The sequence below is a fragment of the Suricata suricatta genome, chromosome 12 (genome assembly GCF_006229205.1).
Source record: "Suricata suricatta isolate VVHF042 chromosome 12, meerkat_22Aug2017_6uvM2_HiC, whole genome shotgun sequence".
Lineage (NCBI taxonomy): Eukaryota > Metazoa > Chordata > Mammalia > Carnivora > Herpestidae > Suricata > Suricata suricatta.
In genome coordinates this window covers 78,791,865-78,803,534 of record NC_043711.1, presented here as the reverse complement: position 1 = coordinate 78,803,534, position 11,670 = coordinate 78,791,865, and the positions used below count along the sequence as shown (strand labels likewise).

At 51.2% G+C, this 11,670-nt stretch overlaps 1 protein-coding gene across 9 annotated transcripts in view; it reads right to left on the bottom strand.

Annotated features, from left to right (window-relative positions):
• Positions 1–11,352, bottom strand: part of LOC115273600 (tyrosine-protein phosphatase non-receptor type substrate 1-like) — a 53,235-nt gene extending 41,883 nt beyond the window's left edge. For 3 of the 9 annotated variants that reach the window (XR_003900848.1, XR_003900847.1, XR_003900845.1), the window contains exons 1-4: positions 11,082–11,352; positions 7,825–7,995; positions 4,495–4,699; positions 2,724–2,903 (exon numbers count right to left, since the gene is read on the bottom strand). The gene's annotated coding sequence lies outside the window, so the exon portion shown is untranslated. Of the gene's footprint in view, positions 1–2,723; positions 2,904–3,781; positions 4,055–4,494; positions 4,700–7,824; positions 7,996–8,964; positions 9,185–11,081 lie in introns of those variants that run through there. The other 6 variants (XR_003900851.1, XR_003900849.1, XR_003900850.1 and 3 more) reach the window with 6 other exon arrangements.
• Between the last annotated feature and the right edge of the window lie 318 nt (positions 11,353–11,670).

Here is an 11,670-nt window from a genome sequence, read left to right as displayed (position 1 = left end):
GGGGGCAGTTTCAGGCAGAGTGCTGCCCCTTCTAGGGGGCTCCTACCCACAGCCTCACAGAGGAAGTGGCCCACAGTGGGCAATTACACATAGGTGCCTGGTCAGGAGACACAGTGATTCAGAGCAATAGTTCTGGATCAATGGCCTGTCAAACCTGGGTTGCAATCTTGGCTCCATCCCTCACTAGCTGAGGGACCCTTGGACAACTATCACATAACTCTTCTGAACCTCCATTTTCACATCAATAAGGTGAGATTTAAAAGACAACCTTTTGCATTGGCATTTTGTGAAGAATTGACTGGGAACGTGCCTTTAAAACACTTAAGTGCAGAAGAAGTGTCCAACCAGTAGTAATGACAACAGTGATTACATTTTTAATTACATTTTTCAATGCAACCCTAATTAAATATGTCCTGTAGGTGTTTCACTGACTGCTTTAGTACTCTTCACCACAACCCTCAGATGTAGTTAACATTATTATTCTCCACTTAAAGATGGGGAGATGGAGGCGCCATTAGGTGGAAAGCTGCCCAAGGTCACCGTAAGTGGTAGGGGCAGGGTTTGAACCTGAACTCATACTGTCCGATCCAGGCTGCTGTCACTACTACCGCCATTGCTATTGTGGCTCTTATAGTCGGTACCCAAGTCCATGACTGCCCCAACAGCTCATTGGAGCAGAAGTCACCTGACCTAAAGGCTGCCAAGAGATAGGCTAGCCAGCAGCCAATGATATAGCCGGGGGGCAAAAGCTCCACCCAGCACAGCTGAGCATGGTTAAACTAAACCAATCAGCCTTAGCGAAACCAAGCATCACCAATCACCGCTGCCAGTTTGAGTTTGGGTCAAAAAGAGTTGGGTCAAATGCATAAAAACTGGAAGGTCTGGCGAGGTCAGATGATACAAAGGCAGTATGAAGGTGCAGGGCTAATGAGGAAGCCCAGACCCCTGGAGAGAGGAGGGAAAAGGGGAGGAGGTAGGGGAGGTGGAGCCCAGCAGATCCCTGCTACCTAGGAGGCCATGAACGAGCTTAGTCCCCAGAGTGCGGGGTCCTGAATGATCTCCCAGTGACTAAACTTCGTTCTGTGAAGGCGTTTCAGGATTCTTGCCTTCCAATCCCTGCACAAAGTTTTACAACAACCCCCACAGCTCCAGTTAACCTGAGAGTTTCTGCGCTTTTCATCTTCAGCGAGACTGTATTAGCCTTCATCTTTAGCCATAGGGTAAATGCTAATAATGGGAAGTGGCAAATGGAGAGGGGCAGTAACCCCCTCCGTGTAAGCCCCAGGCCTGACTCTGGCTGGAGGTGGCCAGAAGACACAGCCTGGCCTGGTTCCCGGCACGAAAGAAGCCCAGATCTGTTCTTGGTCCACTTCCCTATCTATGATCAGGCTATCACACACCATCTGGGTGGGAGGACGCCAGGGCACGCCTCTCCCCTGCACCCCAGGTTCATATGTCCATATGCACTTTGTGTTGCCCACGCATCTCAATTTTAACCTGTTCCAAACAGAACTTCCCACCATGCCTCCCCAAACCATCCCTCCTGCAGAATTTCCATTTCAGGAAATGCCAAACTTCCACTTCTAGTTGCTGAGATTAAACATCTTGGCGTCATCCTTGACCCCTCTCCTGGTCTCATACTCCAACATTCCTTCAGCCAACAAATCCCATTGGCTCTAGTTTGCAAAGGTTTCCAAAGACTGATCACCTCTGACCACGCCCACCATAACCACTGTGGTCTGGGCCACCATCCTCTGTTCCTTGGGATGAATACAGTAGCCTTCTCCATTCTCCGTCCTCACTTTCTACAATTGTTCTGCACTTGGGAGCCAGAGGGGTCCCACTAAAACAAAAGCTTGCTCAAAACCCACCACTTACTCCCTGTCTCACCTGGGAAAAACAAAGATCTTTATAAACCTTCAAGGTCTTACATTCTGGCCTCACCAGTTTCCCATATCTGTCTCCATGACATCACCTGCCAGTCCTGTCCCCCACGCTCTCTCTCTGCTCCAGCCACATAAGGTACTCACTGTTCTTGGAAGGAATGTCCCCACCACTGGGCCTTTGCACGTGCTCTTCCCTCTGTCTCAAGTGCTCCTGCCTCCTGGCTTCTCCCTCATCTTCTTTGGGTCATCTTGGCAGAGAGACCTTCCCTGGGCATCTTACTAATGATTGGCACCCACCCTTGTCTACTTCCCTGCTTTACTTTTTTCTGTATCGTGAGTACTATGTGTCACAATCTGACTTGCTATCCATTGTACTTACTGTTTACCAATCATCTCCTGCATTTGAGCCGCGAGTGCAGGGAAGAGCTATCCTCCACTACATTTACCATTGTGAACCCACAACTTAGAACATGACACCTGGCATGAAGCAGGGGTGATCTTTGTCAGAAGAACAAAGGAGCATACAAAGGAGGACTTTCTGGAGACATCCTGGCCCAGCTGTCACCCTCTGGGTATTCCCAGACCAGTCACTCACCTCCTCCATCCTTGTAGGGGTAAGCCCCAAGGCCCCATCCCAAAACAAAAGAACCCAGGAGACGAGTCAAGGAGGGATTAGTACAAATAAGTGGCAAGTTATTTTTAAATATAACTTTTTCCCCCCTTAATATGAAAATCCTGTGTCCCAGCTCTTGGCTCTCCCGTCAAATCACGTTCCACCCCAAGAACCCAGCTCTGAGGTTCTATGTTCTAGCCAAGGATCTGCTGTCACGGACTCACTGATGAGCAGGGTGGGCTTTCTAGAGGTTCCTGGAGAAGCTGGGGCACACCACCTCCCTGCAGCACACACCGTAAACCCCTTCCCACAGGAGGAACTCATGTTGCTGACTGATGAGGCTGGTAGCAGGGAATGAGATCATTGTACGGTTTCTCTCCACTTTTCTGTAGTTTGAAAATTCCCTTTAAAAAATCAGAAACAAAAACAAAAACCAGAGTGTTTTCTCTGAAGCTCCTTTTCCCTGACACGTCCCCAGAGGACTTCCTTTCGCCCTTCCCTCTCCACCATCACCACCCACAACTTCTCTCTTCCCTTCTCTCTTCCCCTCCTCCCTAGTTTGACAAGACATCAGTTCAGCTCCACTTACCAGCAGCCTATTGGCATACTGGAGTCATCTGAGGACACTTAGACACCTTTGATGCCTTCTTGTCTCCCCACTTCCCAAGATTTGGGACCAAATGGTCTATTGTGGGGGTGCTGGGCTCTGGGTGTAGTAAATGCTCCCCAGGCAATTCTGGCATATACTCTAGTTGAGCCACCATCTTGTCAACCAAGACCAATCCCTGATGTTTTTTTGCTGTACCCAGGAGCCTCCTGTTAACAGGGGCCAGCTTTCTTGTAGCAACACCTTTTGTTACCTGAGCCCATCCCTGGGGTCCCAGCACAAATGACTTAAAGAGTTGTTTCTTTCAAACCCAGACAATGTACTTCATTCACCACGAGGGTGCCTGGTGGATGGCGTTCTTTCCATGACCTTATGCAACATGGGCTCACTGTCATCATTTGAAAAGCCCAGAGAAGTACACAAGAGCCGACTACAGCTCCACTTTGGCCCAGAAATTCCTGAACTGAAAGGATCTGTTGTCACGGAGTCAACTTTAAGGGAACAGCTAAAAAAACACATTCAAAGGACCCTGATGATAATGAGTATGCTAATATGATTTCCATTGGGTGCCCATGTTACCTCCAAAAATGCTGTCTGACCTTCCTCATGGATTCAAAGCTCCCATTGAAGTCAATGGGGGATTTGGGTTAAAATAACATCAAAGTTTTCACTTACATGGATGAAACTGGGGAGTTGTGAATTAAGGGTGAGTTTCACATTGGCCCTGACACTGCTGACCTTGAGGGGAAAATGCATGTCCTAGGGGGTGGAGCTTCTGGCCAAGCAGCTGTTGCCTTTGGGTCAGTGGAACCCACAAGCATTAAATGGGGATCCCTTCTACATGGCCAATGAACTCAACAGGCCTGGGTTCAACTCAGCTCTCTATTCGTTAGTCAGATGACCTTAAGCAAGGCAAATCACTTCTCTGGTGGAGCCTCAGTGTCCCCATCTGTAAAATGGCATAGATGAAACATACTTTGTAGAACTGCTTGTGAGATTAAAGAAGTATTTATGCAGGAGGAGTCAGGAAAGTGGAAAACATCTTGGAGGCCTGCACCCTCCCACCCAATGGGAGGCACAGCAGTGCTCAAGGAGCCTGGCCTCCCACCTCTCAGCCCTTCCTTCCTTCCTTCACTCAGTGTATATTTATGAGCTGCTTCCTGGGTACCTGGCACTGTTTGGGTGCTGGGGAGTCGGCTATGAACCAAACAGATGAACTCTGTTCTCATTGGAGTCCCCATTCCAGTGGGAGAGAAGAGAGTTGTCAAACACAGGAGCATAAATTATACAGAAGAGGTGACAAGTGCTATAGAGAAGGGAAGGAAAAGTCCCTAGGAAAGGGACAGAGCTTTAGAATCAGATCGACCCAAACTCAAATCCCAACTCACCCCTTGCTGGCTGTGTTACTCTTGGGAGAGTAATTTTATCTCCCTGACAATCTTTTTATATGTTCAGTGAGATACGTTGATCATTCATTCACCCATTGAACAAATATTTATAGGATTCTGTCTTGAGTCAGGCATTCTTCAATATGTTGGAGAGCTGGCAATGAATAAAACAGACAAAAATCCTTGCCCTTGGGAAGCTTAAACTCTAGAGGAGAGAAACAGACATAGGATGAATGTATATGTGCATATATATATATATATATATATCACTATATATATAGTGATGAAGGAAAAGGAAAAGCAAGCAAGTAAGGTAAGGGAGTGGAGAATGATGGAGAAGCGGAGAAGGGTACATTTTATGTAGAGTAGTCAGGGAAAGACTCTGTGGGGAGGCAACATTTATGTGAAGCCTGAAAGTCTTCAGGAAATTAGTCCTGTGGGCATCTGAAAGAAGAGTGTTCCCAGCCAGGGGAGAAAGCAAGGGCAAAGGCCCTGAGGTAGGACCGAGCATGGCTGTTGGGAGGATCAGCAGGACAGAATCAAGGTACGTGTAGCACTTGGCACAGAGCCTGTCTCTTGAGTTAGAATTCAATAGATCATGGTTATCGTTTGTGCCCCTTTTGTGAAAAATAAGAGATAGATAAGTCACTTGCCAGTCTCATAAACGTTCTTGGGGGCTCCACAGATGGGTGACCTTTTCATCTGCTTTTCTTCTCTGTTCTCTGAGTGAGAACCAGCAAATCACACTCCCCAGGCCTGCCTCTGTCTCTAGTCCGAGCCAACGGGAATGGTGGCCATGTGGTAGTAGGGCTGGGGAGGGGGTGTGCATAATGAATGATGGCCATTAAATAATAATGGCCGCATCTTGAATTTCTTTCCTCTCTGCAGCCTTACAAATCAGGCGCCCTGGAAACGCTGTGCCCGTCGCCAGGATGTGCCTCCATCTGGGGTGGAAGGCAACATCTGCTAAACAGCTGCATCTTGTTTAAGGGCTGGTACTTAATTAAATTACTCCACTCGGTTGGGGCAGGAGGAGCCGAGCAGGAAGTCACAAGCATGTGTCCCCCCCTCCCCCAGGCTGGCCCAGACCCCTTTCCCTTGATGTCCCTCCACACACCTGTCTGTTGATCCCACCAACTGGACAGACACATCTTTGCAGGACTCCACGCTCACTCATGCTACCTGCTCACCCTGACTCCAGCCGACCCTCCCGCCTGTCCAGCTCCTCCGTGACCTTCCGACATCTCAGACGTCAACATCTCCTCCATGAGGCCTTTTCCAGTGTCCCAGACTCAGCGACTCACCTCCCATGAGCTCGCGGGGTACTTTGTACTAAAGCATTCATACCGTTACGGTGCAGGGACAAGGACCTGCCACTCTGTGAGCTCCTTGTGGTTGGAAACCCCGTTTAACTCATCCGTATAATCCCAGCATCGTGCCTGACTCCCCATAGACAGTAAGTGTTTGGTTAATAAGTGGATGGAGGAAGGGATGGAGGAAGGGAGGGCAGAAAGAAGGGATAGGTGAAGAGATGGGTCCATTGTTACCGTGTAGTCCAACCCACTGCCACTTCTCATACCGCAGTCTCTTACTGGCCCTCCAGCTTCCATTCGTGCCCCCAACAGTCCACTGTACTTCGAGCACCCAGGGTCTTTTAAATATGGAATTATGTGACATCACTCACTGCTTAAAACCTTCCAATCGCTGCCACGTTCCCAACGCTAACCTACAAACCCCTGTAGGAGCCAGCCCCTTCCTGCTCTTCTGACCTCAGCTCATTTTCCTGCCCTCCAACTGCTTTGGGAACCAGCCAAGCTCTCCCCTCAGACCCTTTGAATCTGCTGTTCTGTCTACCTGGGTGGTTCCCCCAGCTGTGGACCCGGCATCCTGTTAGTCCACAGGTGTGGCTTCAGTGCTACCTCAGCAGAGGTCTCTCTTTACCCTCCTCGTCAAACTATCCACCATCTTGATCCCCCAAAGCCAAAGGGGCCAGAGCGAGACAACCAGTGCGTTGGCTGCTGGTGCAGACCTGCCCCACCTCGAGGCCAGCCACAGCCACCCCTTCACCCAGGGGCTCACTCCTCCTCTCCATCAACTGACGATCCCTCATGAATGGGCTTGTCTGGAACTGCTGCAATTAAGCCATCGGAGCAACATTGGACCATTTGTTTACTATGGCACTTAGAGCTGGAATGGCTTGTTGTTTTGACGGTTTCTATTTTCAGCTCCATTTCCTGGGGGTAGCGGGGAGAGGGTAGGCAATGAATCCTGGTCTATTCAAGCAAAAAGATGCTTCAGTGAATCCTAACATTTCAGAATCACAAAATTCTAGAATCATTTTCATGGAATGCGAGAACAGTAAAAACGTGTAATTTTAGCGAGAGTCGTGGAATTCTAGAATCTTATACAACACAGATTAGTATCTTCGTGTCAAACCAGTTTAGCCTCAACGCCTCAGAGGGATGGGCTCTTAGAGATGCTCCCACTTTGCCAAGGTCTCTGCTCCAGTGTCACGCTGGAGAAGGCCTCCTCCGATGACCTTGCCTCCAACGTGCGCCCAGCCCACGCTCTGTCACTCTCTATTGTTTCACCCTGCTTCATATTTCTCCATAGCACGGCTCGCCACCTGACATCTGATGCAGTTCTTTCTGCTTATTTGCTTATTGTCTGTCTCCCCCACACGTTGGATTGAGGTCAGGAACTCTGCTTTGTTCACAGCCTAGCAAGTACTTCGAAAATAGTGGCTGACATGCAGTAAAGATTAAAAAAAAAAAAAAAAGAGTCTATTCATCCAACAAATATTTATCGAGTGCCCACTTTGTGTTGGCCTCTCGGAGATAATCATGTTCCGGGAGGGAAGGTAGGTCTGTTTGCAAGCCAAATCCAATTGGTAGTAGGCACCCAGAGAGAGCGTGGCGTTGAGGAGGATTCTCGGGGCTTATCCAAGCTCCGTGGGGGAGGGTGATCGATCAGCGATGTCTGGCACGGACCCAGCAACGGAGAGAGGTGGGAGGCAGCCGTGTCCGTGTCCGAGATGGGCTGTTATCTTGCACTTAACAAACGGAAGCCCAGAAGGGGGTGGGAGGGCGCTGGGCAGGCTCCCCTGGACTGGCTCCTGGGCCTGAGTCTCTCTGGGGCACAGGCTGAATGTCTTGCCCCCTCACCTGGCCTCTGGCTTTCCCTCCGCCCAGGCCTTCCCAGGAGTGAGGGGCTGCTGGAGTGCCTGGCCTTGAACCCCAGCCTGGGAACCCAATTCTGGAACACTGCCTGAACACACAAGCCAGTTATTTTTAAAAACCCAAAAAGAAAAGGAAGAAAGAGCAAACTCACTGCTTCGGTCTGTGCACTGGCCCCAGCTGAGAGAATAGAGGCTTGAAAGGAACAAAGGATTTCCTCAAACGCAGCAGATCAAGGGCTTGGCTTATGTGGTAACCGGTGACCGACCACCGCGCTTTGTGACGGAGCCTTCAGAAGGCCGCGGGCCTCGGTTCCTGCTGCAGTCTGTGGGGGAGGGGGAGCTGGGAACACCCTCCCCACCCCCCCCACCCCACCCCAGGTCAGGCTGCTTACAATGTGGGGCTCCAAGAACCCTGAGTGTTGGGGTCTCAAAGCACCATTCAGAGCCTGCTGTCTGCTACCCTTGGTCAGACAGGCAGACCTCCAGGCTGCACGGGGAGCGGTGGGCTGATGGGCTGATGGGCTGCCCTCCTTAGCACACTCCCCCTTTCAGGGAGGTGGAGACCAGTGAAGTGAATCCAACTGCCCTTGCCTCTTATACCTGCCAGGGCTGCTTGGGAAAGCCTTCTCAGACTCTCTCCCAGCCACTCTAACTTTCTGTTCCCTTCCCTCCATAGATTTTCCCTTCTGAGGTGCTGTCGGGGAGGGGTCCCCTGAGTCAGCACTGACTGGTGAGGTCTGAGGTCACAGAAGGACAGTAGCAGAGCCCTAGACCCCAACATGGATGGCGTCCACCATTCCTGCAAGGTAGCCATCCAGGCCCTGTGCCAAGGCCTTTACAGGAGAGTGTCTCACAAGGGGGACACATTAGCCCTCTGATTAGGTCCCCCACCATCCCCCACGATGCAGATGAGAAAACCAAGGTTCCACAGAGCGAATGACATGCCCAAGGTGACTGGCGGAGCTGATGCTTGAACTCAGGCCCACCTGTCTCCTCAGCTAGGCTCCTGTTGACCTCTACCCCCTGCCCCCATTCCACCCTGGGTATCAAAGGTCAGCCATGCTGAACTGGAGTCATGGGACCGAGGCAGGCGCCAGAGGGCCCAGGCTGGGGCAAGGACCTTCCCTCCATCAGGTGCCATTTTGCACACGAGCCATGTGTCTGTCCCCAGCACAAGCTGGCCTTCAGCCTGAGGGTAGTGCAGGTCCATCCTATCTCCTTGTTAGCCCCCTTACACGCCCGAGTGTCACCGTCTCCCTGTGTCTCTCTCCCATGGTTCTTTCCTACCCCACCTGTCAGTCTGCATCGACTCCGTTCTGTGGGCCTCTGGCCACATGGCCTCCTCCAAGCCTCCCAGTGTCCCCCTCCTGTGTCTCCCTCTTCTCCTGCTGCATCTGTGCGCTGCTTTTCGTCTCCGTATTCTGTGTCTTCCCTAATCCTCCGCCAGACCTCTCTCACCAGCCTGTTTCTGGAGGGGTCCCATGTCCCTCCCTTTCTCCCCAGAGCTCGTTCTCTCCCTCCCTCCCTGTCTCTGTCTCTGTCTCTGCCTCCTTACTTCTTCTCTCTGTCTGCTTCCATCTCTGCATCCTCCCTCCACTCCTCCCTTCTCCCCTCCCCTCCCGAGCCTACTCCTCTCACACCCTCCATGCTGACGTATAATATTCCAGTCCAGCCCAGTTCAGCCGTAGGGGGACAGGGAGGGATTGGTCAGGGACACTCCAAAAGGTGGATCTGAGGGCAGGGTCATGCGAAAGGGAACCGAGCCAGCCTTCTTTTCTTCCTCGGAAATGACTGGCTGCTTTCCTGGGAGGCAGACAAGAAAGTCCCTGAATAGGGATTTAAAGCACTAAGCTCTGATTCCTTCTTTTTAATATTTATAAAGAGAGAAAGGGGATAATTTCAGGAAGATCATTTCAAGGCGAAAACCCACATATTTTCAATAGAATTATTCCAAAAGCCCCTTTCCGGCTCATTGGAGTGTATAATTTTGTAAGTTAAAGACACGAGGCCTGGTTTCCAAGTTCCCTAAAATGACGCAGCTAAGTGAGGGCCAGAAAGGAAGTATGAGATGAGAAGGGGGATGGCGACAGAGGAGAGGGACCGGCTTGTTCCAGGGCGAGACGGGCCACACGCAGGCCAAAGGACAGCGGCCCATGTCCTGCCTGACCCTTCTGTCCTCTGCCCATGTTCCCCAACAAGCCAGCCAAACTCAAGGAATAGCCATTGTCAAATACTGGCCCCCAATCCTGAGACCCCCTTCCTCAGTCCAGACCAACTCTCCTGGGGCGGAGGGCTCATAGGCCCAGAGCCAACACTGTCTTCCTTCCTACATCTTCTGTCCTGTCTTTCCTCTCAGCCATCCAGGAGTCCTCCATGGGTCCTCTTCACCCCTGCAACCTCTAGGTGGTGGTCAAGCCTGTTGACCACCCCTTACCTCTGGAGTCTCCTTCCATCCACACTGCCATTGGCTAAGCTTGGGCCTCAGCATCCCTGGCCTTGACCACCAAACTGGTCCCAGAAAGGGGTCAGGTCCGTGGGCCTGTGTGCAGGCAGATAGAGCTGCCTTCCAGAAGCCCAGCTCTAAGGATAGTCGTCTCCTCCTCGGGAACAGTCACAGCCCCCCACCCGTCAGAGTGCAGACAAATCCTCCCACCCCTGCATCCATGATCTAGCTATAGTCCAACTACTTGATTTCCTCATGCTCACGCCCACCACAAACTCTTCACTGCACTGTGGCCCAAATGAGCCACTCTTTTGTGTCTACCCCAAAGGAATAAGAAGCGTTTTCCTACATCCAAGCCTTGGCTGAGTCTCCTCCCGCCCCCTGGAAGGCCACCCTGCTGTCTTCACATGTGTAGCTCCAACCCACCCTCAAGGTTCATCTCAGATAGCACCCATCTGAGAGGCATGGACGTAATTGCTCCTTGTCCTTCATGCAGTTTCTTTCTCTTTCTCTTTGACCCTTAACTTTTCCCTTTGACCATGAGATGGGCTGTGAGGCCGAAGAGCAGGTGAACTCTGGGGCTCAGACATTTCCCCAAACCAAACCAAGCTGGGTTCTGTGGTTCTGATGGGTTCCTCAAAATTGTTGGCAGGGTACCCTGCTGATAATGACAGTTGTCATTGCCAAGATCAGTTCTGAGTACTTACTGTAAACCAGACACCTACTGAGTGCTTGGGACATGGGGTCTCACATGGTTGGCAATGACTCAATGTTGTGGGGACTGTTATCATGTCAGTGGAACACACGAGGAAACTGAGGCTGGGAGTCAGAGGATTTGGACTCTGTCCAGGTCAGCCCAACTCTGGAATCTTTGTGTTTAACTAAGACACACTGAGAATCCTCGGTACCAGCAGGAACTGAGCAATGTGGTGCCTGACTCAGCCCCACTGAAGAAGGCCTACTCACTGTGAAGCCAAAGCCACATCCCCTCCTTTGGGCCCTCGCTTCCCCATCTTCTCGATGGCCAAGTTCCTGTTTGAAAAGCATGGGCCTTTCAATTGCCAGCTCTCCAAACTTGAGGGTCACAGCTTGCCTTCTTTCCCTGGAGAAAGGCACAGTTGGGTGAGATGAAGCACAGAACTTCAAAAGAAGCCCACAAGGGCCAAAGCATCCCCCTTCCACCTCTTGGCCCAGCAGCAGACTGGGTTTGGCTTGGCCAGGGCTATCCCCGGTACACCTGTGAAAGCCCTCAGGAATGCTGCCATGGTGACTCCTGCCCCAGGATGGCTCCTAATTTGTAGACTCTAGCTTCATTTCTCACCAGGGCATCGACACCAGCCTCCTCACCAGTCTCTCTGCTTCTACTCTACGCCTTACCTGCACAGCAGCCTTGTCTCATTTTGAACAAAAAAACACAAAGTCTTTCTAGTTCTTAAAGCCCTCCATGGGTTTCCATTACAATTAGAGTGAAGCCCAGACTGCTCCTCTGGGCCCCCAGGCCCTGTCTACTCTGGCCACCCAGGACTCCCTGGGCTTCAGGCACATCAGCCTTCTA